Source organism: Bubalus bubalis, chromosome 9, assembly GCF_019923935.1.
Source record: "Bubalus bubalis isolate 160015118507 breed Murrah chromosome 9, NDDB_SH_1, whole genome shotgun sequence".
NCBI classification, from domain to species: Eukaryota; Metazoa; Chordata; class Mammalia; order Artiodactyla; family Bovidae; genus Bubalus; species Bubalus bubalis.
The window spans coordinates 53023208-53043408 of NC_059165.1; the positions used below are offsets into that span (position 1 = coordinate 53023208).

Sequence of the window (20201 nt, forward strand, 5' to 3'; positions counted from 1 at the left end):
AGAAAATCTGTAATAAGCAGGATGATCTATATAATTTGTGGACTCAAGACACAAGTGTACAAAGTCAAAACCCAAGGGAGAGTTGGACATTTGGCTGTGGTTCTGTGAGGAAGCTGGGCAAATCCTCTCTCTAAAAAGCAATCAAAATGCTGGAAAATTTAACAAATACAACCATTTAATGCTTTGGAAATCAACCAAAGACATACAACAATCTGAGAAGTGTCCATGTGTTAAAAACCACTGAACTTCACATGGAAAGAGTAGAAATCTATGAAGTTCTGACCCTATGGCTTCTTTCATCAGCCTCACCCCAGCTTGTTGGTTCTGCCAAAGTAGAGAATCCATGATGAACAGGAGCTTCTCTGCCAAAGTTGAGGAGACTCACCCAATTTGGAAAGGTGGGCAATATGCACACTCAGCAAAGCTGTCCGTAGAAATTATAATCTCAGGGGTGGGTCAGTGGGGAAGATCACAAGCTCCCCCAGCCTGAGGTTGTACTTGTGGGCAGGAACAGCATATTCCTGGCTGAGGCTGTGATGTGTACTGTGGATACTGAAGATGGCACAAGCCCTTCACACACTTCTGGTTAATCCTAGGCCTGAATGTGCAAGCATAGAAGACTCGAAAGAGTCCAGCAGAAATTAAAACCCACAGAGGCTTGAAAACAGCCTGGACTTTAAGTGTGCTTCCCTACCCACAGATAACAGCAAAGGATGGACACCTTTAGGGTTTGAGCACAGTTGATGTGCAACCATTAGCTGAGCACTAAGCTCTATAGACACAGAAGCAACTTCTGCAAACCAGGTTTAAAAATAAAATGAGGCATCTATATTTAAACCAACAACAAAAACAGCCTGAACCTAGCAGGGGCATTAGTGACCACAGAGGAAACATATTTCACAGATTTAGTTCAGGCAAGTTACTAGACAAATAAAAGCAGCAACAACAACCTCCGAGGGAAAAAGTACCAGAATTCAGAATAGCTGTAATGTATTATCCAGAATGTTCTACTTTTAAGAGAAAATATGGGACATGCCAACAAATAAAGTGTGGTCTGTACTCAGGAAAAAAAGTGTTAATAGAAATTTTCTCTCAATGTTAGCAGATATTGGCAGACAAAATCTTCAAAGCAATTACTGCAAATATGTTTAAAGAACCAAAAGAAACCATGTTTAAAGAATTAAAGGAAAGTGTGGCAACAATAGATGAACAAGTAGAGATTCTTAATAAGGATACAGAAAATATTTTTAAAGTACCAAGTGGAAATTCTGTAGCTGAAGAGTACAAAAACTGTAAAAATTCACTAAAGGGGCTCAACAGCAGGTTTGAGAGAGCAGATCAGTGAACTGCAAATCAATAGAAATTACCCAACCTGAAGAATAGAGAAAAAAGACTGAAGTTAAATATACAGAGCTTCAGAAACCTGTACCTTGAAAGATCAAGCGCAGCAACATCTGCCAACAGGAAATCTAACAGGGAGGAAAGAGGAGACAGAAAGATTATTTGAACAAATAGTGGCCATAAACTTCCAAATTTGATTTTTTAAAAGTGTTACTCTACACATCTGAGTTCAACAAAAGCCCCAATTGATAAATACAGATAGATCCACGTCTTGCCATATCATAGTCAACTTGTTGTAGCCTAAACCAACAAAAAGTCATGAAAGCAGCAAGAGAACAACCACTCATCACATATAGGCAAGCACCAATACAATTGGAGGCCAGAAGGCAATAGAATGACATATGCAGAGTGCATCCAAAAAGATGCCATCAAACAAATATAGTTGACAAAATTCTTCTTCAAAAATGAAGGCAAAATAAAGACATTCCCAGATACACAGTGACTGAATAAATTTGTTGCTAAGCAGATCTGTCTTGTAAGATATACTGAAGAAACAAAGTCCTTCAGGAAAAGACATCAGAAAGTAACTTAAATCCACAGGAAAAATAAAGAGCATAATAAGTATGTGGTTTAGTATAAAAGATTCCATGATATATTTTACTCATCTTTCCCCAACTTCTTTAAAAGACATAAGATTGAATGAAACAACAGTATCCACGCTGTATTGTTGCCTTTATAACACATTGATTTAATAGATATAACACAACATAAGAGGAAATGGAATGATATTGGAGAAAAGTTAACTGTATTTTTCAGGATCAAATTAGTATTAATATAAAGAAGGCTGTGGTAAATTAGAATGCATATTGCAATCCCACTAAAAAAATAACCCCCCCAAATGTAGTAAATCCAATGTAAGAATTACAATGCCACACTGAAATATTTGTTCAACACCAAGGCAGTCAAAGAGGAGCAGATAATCAAAAACCATAGACATATAGATAGTCACAGGCAGATCTTGGACAAAATTTCTATTCTTTTTGCCCTTGTGTGATTTTAATGTGTGTTTATTCAGTTGTGTCCAACTCTTTGTGACCCCATGGACTGTAGCCCACCAGAAATTCTGTCCATGGAATTTTCCAGGCAAAAATACTGTAGTAGGTTGCCGTTTCCTTCTCAAGGAGATCTTCCGAACCCAAGGATCGAATCTGCATCTCTTGTATCTCCTGCATCTGCAGGCAGCTTTTTAGTAAAGGAAACTTAAGATACATCGACCAGTAAATCAATACAGTATCAGATCAATACAGCAAGCAGGATGGCCTACCCAATTTGTGAATTAAGGTTGAAATGAAAATTCAGGGGTCCCTTGTTCAAAAAGTGTTAAAAATACCAAGATGGAGACAACAGATTATTATATAGATTACCAAAGGGCCTTTGTGAGTAAAGGGCCCTGCATGAGTTTGCAAGTTACTCACCCATGAAGCTGACTCTAATAGTAAGAGGTTACCATATCCTATTTTCTCACTCTTCTGATAAACCTTCTTTGGAGATTCACTTCCTCCTCCTTCTGTTGGTCTTCTCTGTTGTCTTCCGCTTTTCCATCCTTATATCCAAATTCCCCTGCATTTGGGAGAGACTTCTTTACAACTAGATATCTAAGAGATGAGATGCAGGCTGTCACATTAATCTGAGGCAGCTGTGATTCCACTTTGCTACAGATGGCTTTGCATTAAAACCTGTAATTCCTTTATTTGCACTGATTTTATATTTTCAAGTGCAATTGTGTGCAAAGGCAGCATGGGGGTCTCAGAAAGGAACATCATTCTCTAAGTAACTGATATTTACTAAGCCATTTGGAAATGTTTAATGTATATGAAACGCAAGCAGCGTCTTTGTGGAATCATGCTGGAATGAACGGATCTGCTTGTTAGGGTAGACATTACTTCTTGGTCCAGTTGTGCAGTGATCTCATCATGTCTTCATAATTAGGCTTTATGACTACCATTGAAAGCCTTGACTGGAATGCAGTTCACTAGTGCAGAAACATTTGAGGGCACTCTATGAGATTATAGATCTCAATCATGCAAGCCGATCCTACTCCGGCTTTGACAGGTAAAATCAGCCTGTTTACAGTTTGTGTTAAGCTGCAGTCTTCTATGGTCCTTCAGACCATCGTCATACTTGCTGTCCTGAAAAAAAAGTAAGTGAATTTTAAGATAAGCATAAAACAAACAAAGTGGTTACCCATATACAATGTGAATCTTTTTGTTTCAATTCAGAAAAAAACTAGCTCAGAACAGATTTAGTCATGAGAGAGGAAGAGAGAGTTCAAACTTCCATGTAGCTGAAAAATGTGGAAATAGTCCAAGCTTTGGAGCAAGGCTTGATTAAGTAGTTCAGCTATGTCATTAAAAACAATTTCTTTCCATTTTTCTTCTTGATCCTCTATGGTATCTTCCTTAGTCCTGAGGTTGAATTTCTAGCTCCAGGATGATTTGCCTACCTCCGGAATCTCTTTTTACATAAATGTTGAGCAGAGGGAGAGAGAGAATTTCTTTCCTGGGAGCCCTCTGAGCCCATTGAAGCAGTTTCCAATAGCTCCAGCAAACATCTCCTTGTTTCTCACTGGCTTAAACTGTCTTCTGTCTTGACCTAATCACCATGGCAAGACCAGTGAGGGGTGCCAATTAGCTTAAACCCATCAGAGTTCCACACTAGGGTTGACTGGGGAGTGCTTCCTCCAAACACATGGGCCACATGGTAGAAATGCTGTTACTGGTTTGAGGAACAGCTTTGTGTGCTGAGGGTTAAACCACCGAAAGTCCACTGCCCCCACCAATGGGAAACATTGACTATTGTGAAGTCAGTGGCCCCCAGGTCTTGAGCTGGTGACATGATGCCACGTGACTACAGAGCCCAGGGTGATGAAGAGAGCTGGGTGGAGGTGCCGAGAACACTGGGCTGCCTCCTACCATCTAGCTTGCAGTCCAACATGTGAGTAACACCAATACAAATGAAAAGCCATCGAAGGTACCCCATTGTGAATATCATCCTGACAGACACTGAACTGAGAGGTAGAGTCCTGGAGAGGTGTTTATTTTCTGATGTAAAAAAGTAAGGGGAGCTTTTGTTGACATTTTTGGATATCCAGTACTAATAATAATGCTTAATGCCATGCACATCTGGGAAAAATACACAAGTGAGAACTGCAAAGATTTAACCTTAACTACCAAGGGAAGGCAGGAATGAGTTGATAGTAAGATATTCATGTATTCCATTGACATAGATCCATGTCTACTGTGTACTTGACCCTGACCTAGGTGCTGTATATTAGCACAAAAACAATTTAGCATAGTGCTTCAGGACACAGGATTTGGAGTCTTTCAGACCTAGAAATGAATCCCAGCTCTGTCACTCAGCCTCTCTGAGCCTCAGTTGCCTCATGCATGTAAGGTGAAGAAGTACTTACTGCAGGCTGTTATTGTGAATATTAAAGGACAAAAATTAAGTAGAAGTTAAAGCACTCACTCAAGTGACATATTAATCACAACTGCTATCAGTAGTAGAAGTAGTTGTCGCTCTTGTTGTACTTTGTGGTTGTTGGTGGTGGCTAAATCATGTCCAACTCTTTGCTGCCCAATGGACTGCACCACACCAAGCTCCTCTGTCCCTCACTATCTCCCAGAGTTTGCTCAGATTCATGTCCATTGAGTCAGTGATGCTATCTAACCATCTCATCCTCTACTGCCCCCTTCTCCTCTTGCCCTCAGTCTTCCCCAGCATCAGGGTCTTTTCCAGTGAGTCAGCTCTCTGAATCAGTTGGCCAAGGTATTGGAGCTTCTGCTTCAGCCTCAGTCTTCCAGTAAATATTGTTGTACTTAAAAGACTAGTAAGATATGGTTTCTGTTCTTTAGATGCCTGTCCAGGAGAGGAGATATGAAATGTGAACTGAATGAATGTCAGAAAAGACAGAGTGATCAAATGACATAGAAGTTTGCAGGAAGATGAAATTTCTCCTCTGTACTTGGAGCCAAGAAGCCTCTCTGATAGGCCTTTTCCATGCAGAAGCTAATGGGATCACATTTAACATTAGGTAACATCTTTGGGATCTTTTCTCTTATGTCGCTTAAAGGAATCAAATCTAAAGTGTCAGTACAAAGGCTGTAAGAGAAAGCTACGTGAGTAATGTTGACACTTGCCTAAGAGTTCATTCTCTCCAGAGAGGGTGAATTGCCAGATGTCTTTCCCCAGCTCTGCTTTGCCTCACATGGAAACAGGATGGTTGTGGTCCGTCCTCATGGCTAAAGGAGTAGCTGCTTGATTCATGGCTTAGTTGAGGCTATTCGATTATACTCCCAAAGGCATTTGATAATCTGTTTAACTGAGCACAGTCGTTTGTCTTGTTTGCTGACTACTTAGCAGATGGATTTGTGATTTTGGTAATTACCGTATGAACGTTAATAAGACATGATATCTTTTTTTAATTAGTACTGCATGGGGTTTGTTTTTCAAAATAGCAAACACTAGATGACTTACAAATATTAATGAGTCACAAGTATTCATTTGGCAAGATTAGCATTTAGAGGTTGTTCATTATAGAATGGTTTTCCTCTCTTGAATTTTTTATTCAAGAACAAAGACCAGAGACATTGCACTGTACTCTGCATCTGAGAAAAGGCTAATTTGGTCTGCTCAGCCAGAAACTGTTTAATTTAGAAAAGTGCTCATTTACACATTTTCCCTTTTAATTCTCTCCAAAGAGGTTTTTGGTGTTCAGAGTATGAACCATTTTCAGAGAATCTAAGTTATGCCTGAAGAATAATTTTCTAATAGAATTAAACGAGATTTGGACTTGTTTTTCAAAAGTAGATGAGTATTGCCGATGTATTCACTCCCCCCTGACACACACACACATACACTCTCACACACACACACACACATACTCACATACACACTCTCACATGCTCATGTGCGCAGCATTATCAGACACAATGGTGTGCCAGAGGGTGGGAGTAGATTGGTAGAAGTTTCGTCCTGCTCTGCAGTGCTTTGTTCTCAGCCCTGTGGCCAGCCTCTTCCCTGCATATATACACATACACATACCAGCAAGTGATCGTGAAAAGCCATTTCTTAGTGTGGGCTGGCAGTCATGCAGTGATGTAGCAAAGAACAGCATCTCTTCTGGGGTAACCCAGTCAGAAAGTATTTCTGAACAAAGCAGTCAGGTGGCGGGTTGTTCCTGCCCTTCCTGAAGAAGTCTTTTAATGACTCATAGGAGGGTACCATTTCCTGTCAAGATGCAGACGCCTGTGGCGCTTTGAGCCACCTCCACGTGCTGTTGCTGACAGCTTCCCCAAACTCTTCATGAACACCCACCATGTGCCTCACACTGCAGTGAGCCTGGCAGAGGCTTTCTAGGAGTAGGCTGCCTGTGCAATGAGGGGCTTACAGCCCATGCTGCGGATTATTGCAAGAGCACACGAGAAGCCCACTAGCTTTTGCAGAAGACTTAACTTAGCAAAGAGACTCAAAGGAGCTCATCTTTTTGTCCAACTACCTTTTTAGGAAATCAAATCAATCCTAATAATTACTATAACTTTCCTTGATTAAGTGCCACACATTATGCTAAGAATTTTACACACATTTTCTTATTTACTCCTCACAAAAAAACCTAGTAATTATGTTTATAAGCCCATTTTATAGATGAACAAATCCATGATGAAGATATCAAGGAGCTTCTCAGAGGTCACATAGGCATGAAGTGGTAGAGCTGTGTCAGGACTGCCGCCATATACAAACTGGTCTACCAACTTTGAAACTCAATGTTCAATTCAATGGCTGTTTTTTTCTTACTACTAGCCACAAAATTGAAACCTCAGCTTTTTTCATCTTTTGAGTTGCTCTTCTGATAGAATCTACAGATTAAACATTGGACTTTTTACCCAACTACATAGTAAGAATCTGGAGATATTGGTTGGCTGTCCATGGAGATGTCTTTATAAATTGTGCCCAGTTGGGGCAGGTAAATCTTTAAGCAACACCCTCTTAAAAGTGTGTATGAACGTGATTGACTGCCGCCCCCCAGAAGTGAGCATCATTGTGGGAGAAGGTGTAGATGCTGCCGCGTGTCTCAGCTGGGTGGTCTGGTGCTCGGGCTCTGTCTGTGTTGCCTGGGCAACCTTTCTCAGAATGTGAGACACTCGCTTTCTCTTCTTTCATGTTGATCTGTGAGAAGGACTAAAAGTTATAGGTTGCCTGTTATCTGCCACTACCTAGTTGAAAGACAAAAGCAGCATTTGAAGAAACCACACCTCATACCCAGGGTGCAAAAAGATGAAAAATTCATCTAGCCTTTCTCATGGAGCTCTGGAATCAGATGGAAGAAAGATCATCTCTCTGAATCCCAGCAGCTTTTTCTGCTCCATTTCTTTTCTAAGAGAAGTATTTTATAATAATTGTCTTTATTTTTTCTGTTAAATTTCTGAGGAAATTTTGAAAAGACAATGCTATAGAATGATCATGACATGGGCTTTTGAGAATCAGTCTTGGACTCAAGCCTTAGCTTTTCCAGTTGGCAACTGTGTATCTTTTGGCAAGTTATTTAACCCCTCTTAACCTGTTTCCTCACCTATGAAATGGAAATGCTCATATATAGATTATGTAGATACTAGTTGATTTCCCTTCATATATTCAAGGTCTGCTCATGTGGTAGGCATTCAGCTGAATGGTAAATACTGTGAGTAAGAAGTTGTGGTTGGGGATTCCCTGGTGGTCTAGTGGTTAGGATTCTGTGCTTCCACTGCAGGGGCATGGGTTCAATTCGTGGTTGGGGAACTAAGATCCTGCAAGGCACATAGTGCAGCTTAAAAAGAAAAAAAAGAAAAAAAAAGGTGCCTGCCAGCCTTCACAAACCTTAAATCTGGCAGGAAAGGTACATATGTAACTAGTCACTTCTTGTTTTATAACTCCAAACCTGTAGTCCTAGTGACTCCATAACTAGGACTACAGGTACAGAGTTATGAAATAAGAAATAGAATGAATCATGGAACAAACAACCCAACCTAGTTTAGTTGGAATGAGAGACAGTCTCCTCCAAGAAAAGATATTTAAAATGTGAGAGAAAGTTGGAGTTAGCCAAGTGAAGAGTGAAAGAAATGTGTTTGCAAGGAACATATTTAAAGAAAGTGAAAGTAGCTCAGTCATGTCTGACTCTTTGTGACCCTATGGACTATACAGTCCATGGAATTCTCCAGGCCAGAATACTGGAGTGGGTAGCCTTTCCCTTCTCCAGGGGATCTTCGCAACCCAGGGATTGAACCCAGGTCTCCCACATTGCAGGCGGATTCTTTTCCAGCTGAGCCACCAGGGAAGCCCAAGAACACTGGAGTGGGTAGCCTTATCCTTTCTCCAGTGGATTTAAAGTACTGGAGTGGGTAGCCTATCCCTTCTCCAGTGGATCTCCCCGACTCAGGAATTGCACAGGGGTCTTCTGCATTGCTGGTGGATTCGTTACCAGTTGAGCTACCAGGGAGGCCCTATATTTAAAGGCTCATAGGCAAAAGAGGGCACTAAACATGGGAAAAACCAAGTGTTTAAGTGCCAATGAGACCAGACCACTCAAGTGAGGTGCGGAGTGGTACAAGCTGAGGCTGAGAGAGAGGCAAAAGTTGATGGAGTCTTAGGGTCTCATAAACTATGTTAAGACATATGGACTTGATTTAAAGGTGATGGGAAGTCCTCCAGGGGTTTAAATGGAAGTGACATGTGAAGGAGTTTTAAGGACTGACTCAAACAATATACTCAATATAGCACAGGGAACTATATTCAATATCCTGTGATAAACCAGAATGGAAAAGATTATGAAAAAATACACACACACACACACATGCATATATAACTGAATCACTTTGCTGTACAGCAGAAGTTAACACAACATTGTAAATCAATAATACTTCAATAAAATAAATGTAAAAAGTAATCTACCCAAAGGCTTAGACTAGTGCTACTATGAAGCCACCTCTTAATAAATGGTGGGTGCTGTCCTCGTTATCACCCTCTTTGCTTTCTCCCTTCCTCGTACTATTACCAACTGCAGTTAAAAGGGAAAAGTCCTGCCATATACTACAGAAAGAGGCTTAAAGTTGTCTGTTATGGACAAACATGTGAATTCTGAAGGGCAGGTAAAACCATTCTCAACAACACCCAGAAGAGGTGGGAAGCCCAAAGGCAAAATTCTCTTCTTGTCTGCTCTTCGTCCTGTATCTCTGCTCCTCTGCCTTGCTCCCTCCTCGGTGAATTCATATGCTTCTTAAGCAATGAAGTCATCATTCTTTTTGGCAGTTCTGTCATTTTCATATGGTTTCTTTGCTGCCGTCCAAATAGAAAAATGCAGGTGGACCAGATTATATTTTTCCAAGAAAAGGCAAGGGGGTGTGGGTGGGCAGGCAGAGGGTGCATTCTCACGCATGAAGTATGAGAGAGCACCTGTGGAAAACTCAGGTCAGTTGCAAAACAACACGGATCCATACGTGCTTGAGATGAATAAGTGTTGTTTTAACTGAAGAGACGTCACACTGCTTGGCACTTTGCTGTTAAATGAAGGCTTTGTGTCTTCAGATAGCAAGTATAATGACAGGACTTGGTGAAAGGTGAGGGAAGAAGAACTTAACAGCTCTAAGTTCATTAGACTGTTTATTTTCCTTGCCCTCTGGTCTTGCCACATCAAAGATATGAAGGAAGATTGGGCTAAAGGATTGAGATGGTTGAAGCTGGCAGTCGCTGTGGTGTTAGAATATGGATGGGGAACCAGGAGATAAATTAGTCATCTATTTCTAATCCTCCTGCTCATAAAAGAATGTGAAGGTACCCCATGGAGTAGGTTCTGAAAGCAACTCTGCCATGAATTGTGTGTCCTTGGGAATAATTTTGAGCCTCTTTATAAATAAGAATCCTTACCTGTAAAATGCATTTTTAATTGCATGCAGAATATCTGATAGATATCAGTGTGCAGGACAGTTTGTTTTATTTTGTTTTGACTCTGAGGAATGTTGTACAAGGGATGACCCTGCTCTGAGGCACCTACAAGCACTTGGTGAGAAAAACTACATATATCCTCTGGGAGAACACACAGCAAGGATCAAAGAGTGACAACAGAAAACAGCAACCCTGTTACTGAGGCAAATGAAGGAGTCAGTTTAGCTGTGGAACATGGGCTTATAATCAGGCGAATCTGGCTTAGAATACTGGCTCTGTCAGGTACTAACTATGTGCATTCATTCATTTATTCATGTTTTAGGTGCCATTCACATGCCTGATATTGGTTTGGGCTGTGTGGGTATAACAGCAACCAGAACACAGAAAGAACACAGGGAAGCAACTTGCTTTATTTCTCTGTCATTCTCTGCCTAGTGTAACCATCTGATTAGCCACATATATGATGAGACCAGAGAGAAAGAATGTTCTCTGAGTGGTCCAAAAAAAAAAAAAAAAGGGAACATCTGGTTAGAGTTTCCTTTTTAATTCTTCTAGGTTGGAAAGAATTTAAATGACTCAAACACCTTTTAAAAATATTAACCCTTTGCATCTTTTGGTTGTGGATATTGTGGTGTTTATAACAGATATTTGAGTGCCAACTATGGGCCAGATGTTGTATGAAACAGTTCAAAGTGAATAAACTTGTTTCAGTGGAAAATGTAACTGACCCTGAAGTGAAAGTCCTGTGTCTGCAAGTCCAGCTTTAAAAGCAGATTCCCTGATAGCATAGTTGGTAAAGGATCCAGCTGCAATGCAGGAGACCCCAGTTCAATTCCTGGGTTTGGAGGATCCACTGGAGAAGGGATAGGCTACCCACTCCAGTATTCTTGGGCTTCCCTGGTGGCTCAGCTGGAAAAGAATGTGCCTGCAATGCGGGAGACCTGGGTTAGATCCCTGGGTTGGGAAGATCCCCTGGAGAAGGAAATGGCTACCCACTCCAGTATTTTGGCCTGGAGAATTTCATGGACTGTATAGTCTGTGGGGTTGCAAAGAGTTGAACATGACTGAGTGACTCACTTTCCTTTCACTTCCCCACCACCCTTCAAAGGGCGAGAGGTGTTCAAGGAAAGGGAGGTGTCTGTTTTCTTAGAAGAGTTTCATTGCAAAAATGGATGAAAAGAGAGAGAGCAGTAACAGTGTTATGGTTACTGGAGGTTTCCTTTGTTTTTGTTGTAGTTAATAGTTTGAAAATATTCGCACGGAGAAGGCAGCACTATAATTGGGACAGAGGGGAGGAAGTCAACAGCAGTGGATTTTTCTATGTGGTGGCTCAGAGTGTGGCATTATGTACAGACCATACAAAATGGTATACTGTCAGGGAACAAAGAGCAGTTCATCAATGAGTAGTCATTAAGGCAGTGTAGTGATTGGAGTGGATTCCTGCTCTAAGTGTGCACCTGGACATGACAGCTCAACTCAGGGTAAAGGAACGGCAGATTCATGATATGATCTTAATGTCTAGGGTCCTGAAATTTCACATAGTGGAAATTATTATGAAGAAATAGTGACAGAGAAAGGGATAAAAAAAAAAAAAAAGAGAGAGGGATAGGCAAAGTGCATGCGCTCACGCGTGTGTGTGTGTGTGTAGGATACCTTCTTTGCACTAATAGGGTGAAATAGGGAGGAGATAAATGAATGAGAGAGGTAGGCATGCAAAGGGCTGTGGGAAGAATATCAATAGAATACCAGGGTCAGCAGTCTGGATTTTATTCTCAGCACAAGGAGAAGACATTGGAGGATTTTAAGCAGAATGGCATGCATGGTCTGATTTCTAGTTTTGTAAATGTGTTTCTCTAGCTCCTTGACAAGTAAACCAGAGGCAAAAGTGGGAGCAAGAAGACTAGTGAAAAGGCTGTTGTTTTCTCATGGAGGCGATGGTGATGGTGGCTTGGGCCAGAGGGGTGGCAGTGAGTATCGATCACGACATGCTTGAGAGCTCTGTAGAAAGTAGAACCACAGGATTTGCTGACAAATTAGACATGGAGGATAGGAAAAGAGGGAAGAGAAAATGACATGTTGGATTTGAGCTCTGGAGCGTGTCCATTTTAACTGGGACATCCAGGTGAAGATGGCCTTGGTGGAACTCACTGTTGATTCTAATGCCTCAAGCAGTGGACTATTTAGAAAGATGCTTTTGAGCTAATAAGTGCCCTTTAAATATTAGGTCCCAAATCCTACCACACAAGATGTGCCAGCTCCTACTGGGTCTCTCTGGAGTTGCTATTTGGCCTACCAGATCTGCTTTCAGCACCATCATGTAGCCAAAGAAAATGGCTTTGTTCATAAAATCCAATCCTATACTATTTACTCAACAGGAAGGACATGATCTTTATTCTTCGCCAGTGTCTTTATCCACTGGTGTTTCATCCTTAACTTAGGGCCAACCTCGGAGAAGGCAATGGCACCCCACTCCAGTACTCTTGCCTGGAAAATCCCATGGATGGAGGAGCCTGGTAGGCTGCAGTCCACGGGGTCGCTAAGAGTCGGGCACGACTGAGCGACTTCACTTTCACTTTTCACTTTCACGCATTGGAGAAGGAAATGGCAACCCACTCCAGTGTTCTTGCCTGGAGAATCCCAGGGACAGAGGAGCCTAGAGGGCTGCCATCTATGGGTTCCCACAGAGTCGGACATGACTGAAGCGACTTAGCAGCAGCAGCAGCAGGGCCAAGCTGGCCAACAACATTTTTTGTTTGCAACAGCATCTGACCCCATTTGGATGTCTTACCCCAGTTTGTTCCCACATCTGAAGTGCTTCATTTAGTAGATTGTCACTTTGCTGACAAAGGTCCATATAGTCAAAGCTATGGTTTTTCCAGTAGTCACGTATAGATGTGAGAGTTGGATCATAAAGGAGAGTGAGCACTGAAGAACTGGTGCTTTTGAACTGTGGTGCTAGAGAAGACTCTTGAGAGTCCCTTGAACAGCAAGGAGATCAAACTAGTCAATCCTAAAGGAAATCAACCCTGACTAAGCTCCAATCATTAGGCCACCTGATGCAAAGTGCTGATTCATTAGAAAAGACATGGATGCTGGGAGAGTTTGAGGGCAAGAAGGAAACGACAGAGAATGAGATTGGATGGCATCATCGACTCAAGGGACATGAGTTTGAGCACACTCTAGGATGGTGAAGGACAGGGAAGCCTGGCATACTGCAGTCCATGGGGTCGCAAAGAGTTGAACATGACTGAGTGACTGAAGAACAATAGCATCCTGAGCTCAAATTTAGAGATTATTGTGAACACATCCTAAAGATGGAGATTGCCAGATATGGGAAATGGTGCCAGGAAAAGATACAAATCATTAACTTTGGGATATGACCTTTATACAGGTAATGATGAGGTGCCAGGATGCAGTCCAGTGGGACAGCTGTGTACACTGCCACTACCCTCACCACTGCTTCCCAAAGGACCCTGTGGACAGTCTCCCCTGAGTCCAGGTTACAACAAGCTTGATGAATGCAAACCACATGGCTCCTTTAGCATTTCATCTTGCTCATGACTGAAGGCCCTCTTTAGAGGAAAGAGAAAATATACTGCAATCGATCTTTTAAAGTATTGTAACATTCCAAGTGTCAATATTGGTTTGAAATGATTGCATCATTTTCTGAAATAATGATTTGTGTGAGGCATGTCATGAATTATAATTAATGTACATATGCATTGAAGTCCACTTGCAAAGAAACCCTCTTTTCTCTCTCAAACATTGGAAATTAAATATTTATACTTGTTGTGATTTCATATATACATAGTTAATATTGCCTCTCAAAGCCACCTGCTCTGCATCATATGTCATTTTCTCTGCTGATTCTTCATAACCCATATATTTGGAGTTGGATGAGGCCATTTGAAAATCTTACCAGAGATTATACATACACACACACACACACACACACACACACACACACACACACAGAGTGGAAAGCTCTAGTTAGATCCATTTCAGTAAAACATAGGAAATAAATGGGTTATCGATAGTCTCATTGCTTTAAAGGATATCTTCTTACAGTCTAATTCATTAAAGGATTTAAGAGTTTACCTTTTAGTCCTTGAGCTTGAATTACTGAGTGGTCGTGGTGGTTGTTCAGTCACTAAGTCATATCCGACTCTTTGTGATCCCTTGGACTGCAACACACCAGGCTTCCCTGTCCTTCACTGTCCCCCAGAGTTTGCTCAATTTCTGTCCATTGAGTCAGTGATGCCATCAAACCATTTCATCCTCTTGTCATCCCCTTCTCCTCCTGCCTTCAATCTTTCCCAGCATCAGGGTCTTTTCCAGTGAGTTGTTTCTTCACATCAAGTGGCTGAAGTATTGAAGCTTCAGCTTCAGCATCAGTTCTTCCAATGAATATTCAGGGTTGATTTCCTTCAGGATTGACTGGTTTAATCTCCTTGCTGTCCAAGGGACTCTCAAGAGTCTTCTCCAGCTACCATAATTCAAAAGCGTCAGTTCTTGGGTGCTCAGCCTTCTCTATGGTACAATCTCACATCTGTACTCCTAGACTGCTAGGAAAATCATATCTTTGGCCATATGGACCTTTGCTGGCAAAGTGATGTTTCTGCTTTTTTTTTTTAATTTATTTTTAATTGAAGGATAATTCCTTCACAGAATTTTGTTGTTTTCTGTCAAACCTCACCATCAATCAGCCATCTGTATAAATATATCCGCTCCCTCTAGAACCTCCCTCCCATCTCCCTCCCCATCCCACCCATCTAGATTGATACAGAGCCCCTGTTTGAGTTTGCTGAGACATACAGCAAATTCCTGTTAGCTATCTATTTTACATATGATAATGTAAATTTCCATGTTACTTTCTCCATACATTTCACCCTCTCCTCCCCTTTCCCCATGTCCATAAGTCTGTTCTCCATGTCTGTTTCTCCATTGCTGCCCTGCAAATAAATTCTTTGGTACCATCTTTCTAGATTCCATATATATGCATTAGTATATGATATTTATCTTTCTCTTTCTGACTTGCTGACTTACTTCACTCTGTATAATAGGTTCTAGGTTCATCTGCCTCATCAGAACTGACTCAAATATGTTCCTTTTTATGGCTGAGTAATATTCCATTGTGTATATGGACCACAGCTTCTTTATCCATTCATCTGTTGATGCACAGCTATTTTGCTTCCATGTTCTAGCTATTGTAAATAGTGTTGCAGTGAACACTTGGGTACATGTGTTTTTTTCAGCTTTGGTTTCCTCAGGGTATATGCCTCATAGTGGGATTGCTGGGTCATATGGTGTTTTTTCCCCAGTTTTTAAAGGAATCTCCATACCATCTTCCACAGTGGCTCTATCAGTTTACATTCTCACCAACAGTGCAAGAGGGTTCCCTTTTCCCCCCACACCCTCTCCAGTATTTATTGCTTGTAGACTTTTTGATGATGGCCATTCTGACTGGTGTGAGGTGATATCTCATTGTAGTTTTGATTTACATTTCTCTAATAATGAACGGCATTGAGCATTTTTTCAAGTGTTTGTTAGCTATCTGTATGTCTTCTTTGGAGAACTATCTGTTTAGGTCTTTTCTCCACTTTTTGATTGGGTTGTTTTTCTGGTAGAGAGTTGTACATTTGCTGTCTAGGTTTGTCATAGCTTTCCTTCCAAGGAGGAAGCGTCTTTGAATTTCATGGCTGTAGTCCCTGTCGACAGTACTTTTGGGGCCCAAGAAAATAAAATCTGTCACTATTTCCACTTTTTCCCCATCTATTTGCCATGAAGTACTGAGTGGTATTTGAAATTATATCTATTGTATTTACTGGAGAGTATGAACAGGTTCCTCAATTCTCCATGTCTCAATAGAGTTCCATCTTTTCAAATAGAGATAATCATATAATTCATGGACCATGCCCTGTGGGGTCTTTGGATAAAGGTAAATTAGAGATTTGAAAGGTTGAGGGGATTGTTTTAAGGTGACAAATTTAGAAAAATCCTTGAAATCCTTGAAATTCAGAAAATAGAGAGGCCTTGGATGAGAAAGAGTTTCAGTCTCCTTGGAAACATACTGGCCTCTATTTTTTCCTATTCTAACTAAGCTAAGAACTTCCTTCAGTGTTTCTGCTGTGGATGTAGGGCTGGCTTGAAATCTGGGGCTAAAATGACCAATCATTCAAATCAGAGACAATAAGCCCTAGGGATTTCCCCTCTCTTGCTCAAACACAATATGTTCTTTTATTTTACTTGCTGACTGTGCTGGGTCTTCACTGCTGTGCACCTTTCTCTAGTTGTGTGCTGCATGGACCTCTCATTGCACTGGCTTCTCTCGTTGCTGAGTTCAGACTCTAGGGCACCTGATCCTCAGTATTTGGTGGCCCATGGGCTCAGCTGCCCCGCTGCATGTGGGATCTTCCCAGACCAGGAATTGAACCCATGTGCCCTGCATCGGGCAGGCTCTCATTCACTGTACCACAGGGAAGTCCAAATGCGACGTATTCTTTGTGAAGAATGTCTTTTCCAAAGCATCAGTCCTTCTTCCCTTCTGCCTTCTCTATCCTCCTGAGTAATAACAAGAAAAAACATTTAGGTAGCATTGTTTTTGTTTTAAGTACTTGGCTCTCGCTACGCTCTGAAATCACAGTAAATAGATACTTCCAGTCAAATATAAACTTAGTCTGGCTTCCAATTCTAAACGTCTTACCCTCAGAGCAGACAGTTGCCTCAGGACCACTGCATTTCAATAATGGCCTGAAATGAAACACTAGGCAGATATCTACTACAATTCTGGGCACAGGGCAGTTTTAGCAACCTTCCCTGTACAGTGCTTGAAAGTTTCTTGGATATAAGTTCAGTTCAGTCGCTCAGTCATGTCCGACTCTTTGCGACCCCGTGAATCGCAGCACGCCAGGCCTCCCTGTCCATCACCAACTCCCAGAGCCCACCTAGACCCACGTCTATTGAGTCAGTGATGCCATCCAGCCATCTCATCCTCTGTCATCCCCTTCTCCTGCCCCCAATCCCTCCCAGCATCAGTCTTTTCCAATGAGTCAGCTCTTCACATGAGGTGGCCAAAGTACTGGAGTTTCAGCTTTAGCATCATTCCTTCCAAAGAAATCCCAGGGCTGATCTCCTTCAGAATGGACTGGCTGGATCTCCTTGCAGTCCAAGGGACTCTCAAGAGTCTTCTCCAACACCACAGTTCAAAAGTATCAATTCTTAGGCGCTCAGCTTTCTTCACAGTCCAACTCTCACATCCATACATGACCACTGGAAAAACCATATCCTTGACTAGACGGACCTTTGTTGGCAAAGTAACGTCTCTGCTTTTGAATATGCTATCTAGGTTGGTCATAACTTTCCTTCCAAGGAGTAAGCGTCTTTTAATTTCATGGCTGCAATCACCATCTGCAGTGATTTTGGAGCCCCAAAAAATAAAGTCTGACACTGTTTCCACTGTTTCCCCATCTATTTCCCATGAAGTGATGGGACCAGACACCATGATTTTAGTTTTCTGAATGTTGAGCTTTAAGCCAACTTTTTCACTCTCCTCTTTCACCTTCATCAAGAGTCTTTTTAGTTCCTCTTCACTTTCTGCCATAAGGGTGGTGTCATCTGCATATCTGAGGTGATTGATATTTCTCCCAGCAATCTTGATTCCAGCTTGTGCTTCTTCCAGTCCAGCGTTTCTCATGATGTACTTTGCATATAAGTTAAATAAGCAGGGTGACAATAAACAGCCTTGACATACTCCTTTTCTTATTTGAAACCAGTCTGTTGTTCCATGTCCATTTCTAACTGTTGCTTCCTGACCTGCATACAAATTTCTCAAGAGGCAGGTCAGGTGGTCTGGTATTCCCATCTCTTTCAGAATTTTCCAGTTTATTGTGATCCACACAGTCAAAGGTTTTGGCATAGTCAATAAAGCAGAAATAGATGTTTTTCTGGAATTCTCTTGCTTTTTCGATGATCCAGTGGATGTTGGCAATTTGACCTCTGGTTCCTCTGCCTTTTCTAAAACCAGCTTGAACATCTGGAAGTTCACCGTTCACATATTGCTGAAGCCTGGCTTGGAGAATTTTGAGCATTAGTAGCGTGTGAGATGAGTGCAATTGTGCAGTAGTTTGAGCATTCTTTGGCATTGCCTTTCTTTGGGATTGGAATGAAAACTGACCTTTTCCAGTCCTGTGGCCACTGCTGAGTTTTCCAAATTTGCTGGCATATTGAGTGCAGAACTTTCACAGTGTCATCTTTCAGGATTTGGAATAGCTCAACTGGAATTCCATTACTTCCACTAGCTTTGTTCATAGTGATGCTTTCTAAGGCCCACTTGACTTCACATTCCAGGATGTCTGGCCCTAGGTGAGTGATCACCATCGTGATTATCTGGGTCGTGAAGATCTTTTTTGTACACTTCTTCTGTGTATTCTTGCCATCTCTTCTTAATATCTTCTGCTTCTTGGATATAGATAGGATTTAAACATACCAGTAGGATACACAGGTTTGATCCCTGGGTTGGGAAAATCCAACCCAGGGAAGCCACTCCAGTATTCTTGCCTGGAGAATGCCATGGACAAAGGGTCCTGGTGGGCTACAGTCCATGGGCCCCAAAGTCAGGCACAAGTGAGCATGCACACATGTCTTAAATCTGAATGCTATGCCTGATTCATCTCCCCCTGTGCAGAGAGAACCTAAGTGCAGAGAGGGTACCTTTATTCACTGTGTTAACCCAGCCAAGCTTGATGTGCTACCCATTCTCAACAAGTACTTATGAACTAAGAAATATACAAAGAAGGTGGCTGCATGTAGAAGAAAATAGGATGGAGGTGTGGCCATGTAGAGAAAAGAGTCATTTGCCCTTCTATGAGGAAAAATAAGTAGGAAGAACTGTTGATACAAAAGGCAGTGGTCTCCCACGTGAGGTAGTGCCTGCCCTGTGCCTGGCTTAGGATACCCCTGTCAAAGATGGAGCAGTTGCAATATGATGGTTTGTTTTTGCTTTTTAAGGTTAATCTGTTAATTTTTTTTTCTTGGATTATAATTGCTTTACAATGTTGTATTAGTTTCTGCTGTACTATGAAGTGAGTCAGTTATATGTACACACATATCACCTCCCTCTTGGATCTCCTTCCCACCGCCCTCCTATTCTCACCCCTCTAGATCATCACAGAGCGTCAAGTTGAGCTCCCTGTGCTGTACAGCAGCTTCCCACTAGCTATCTATTTTATACATGGTAGTGTATATATGGAGAAGACGATGGCACCCCACTCCAGTACTCTTGCCTGGAAAATCCCATGGATGGAGGAGCCTGGTTGGCTACAGTCCATGGGGTCGCTAAGAGTTGGACATGACTGAGCGACTTCACTTTCACTTTCATGCATTGGAGACGGAAATGGCAACCCACTCCAGTATTCTTGCCTGGAGAATCCCAGGGACGGGGGAGCCTGTTGGGCTGCCATCTATGGGGTCGCACAGAGTTGGACACAACTGAAGCGATTTAGCAGCAGCAGCAGCAGCAGTGTATATATGTCAGTCCTAACCTCCTAATTCGTCTTACCCTCCATTTCCTCGCTGTGTCCACATGTTCATTCTCTATGTCTGCATCTCTATTCCTGCCCTGAAAATAGGTTCATCTGTACCTCAGTATTCATTACAGCTCATTTTCAATAGCCAGGACATGGAAACAACCGAAATATCCAACAACAGATAAAAAAGATGTGGTATGTATATGTAGTGGAATATTCAGTTCAGTTCAGTCACTCAGTCGTGTCCGACTCTTTGCGACCCCATGAACCACAGCACGCCATGCCTCCCTGTCCATCACCAACTCCCGGAGTTCACCCAAAACCATGTCCATCGAGTCGGTGATGCCATCCAACCATCTCATC

The 20201-nt window shown here is 41.8% G+C and overlaps 1 protein-coding gene and 1 long non-coding RNA gene across 13 annotated transcripts in view; both read left to right on the top strand.

Moving 5' to 3' along the window:
• PPP2R2B (protein phosphatase 2 regulatory subunit Bbeta) overlaps positions 1–20201 on the top strand; it is a 704283-nt gene that overhangs the window by 326252 nt on the left and 357830 nt on the right. The window lies entirely within an intron of this gene.
• On the top strand, positions 4268–14512 carry LOC123335049. The gene is made up of 3 exons (XR_006553324.1): positions 4268–4335; positions 5256–5434; positions 13706–14512. It is a non-coding gene; the product is annotated as an uncharacterized LOC123335049 (long non-coding RNA).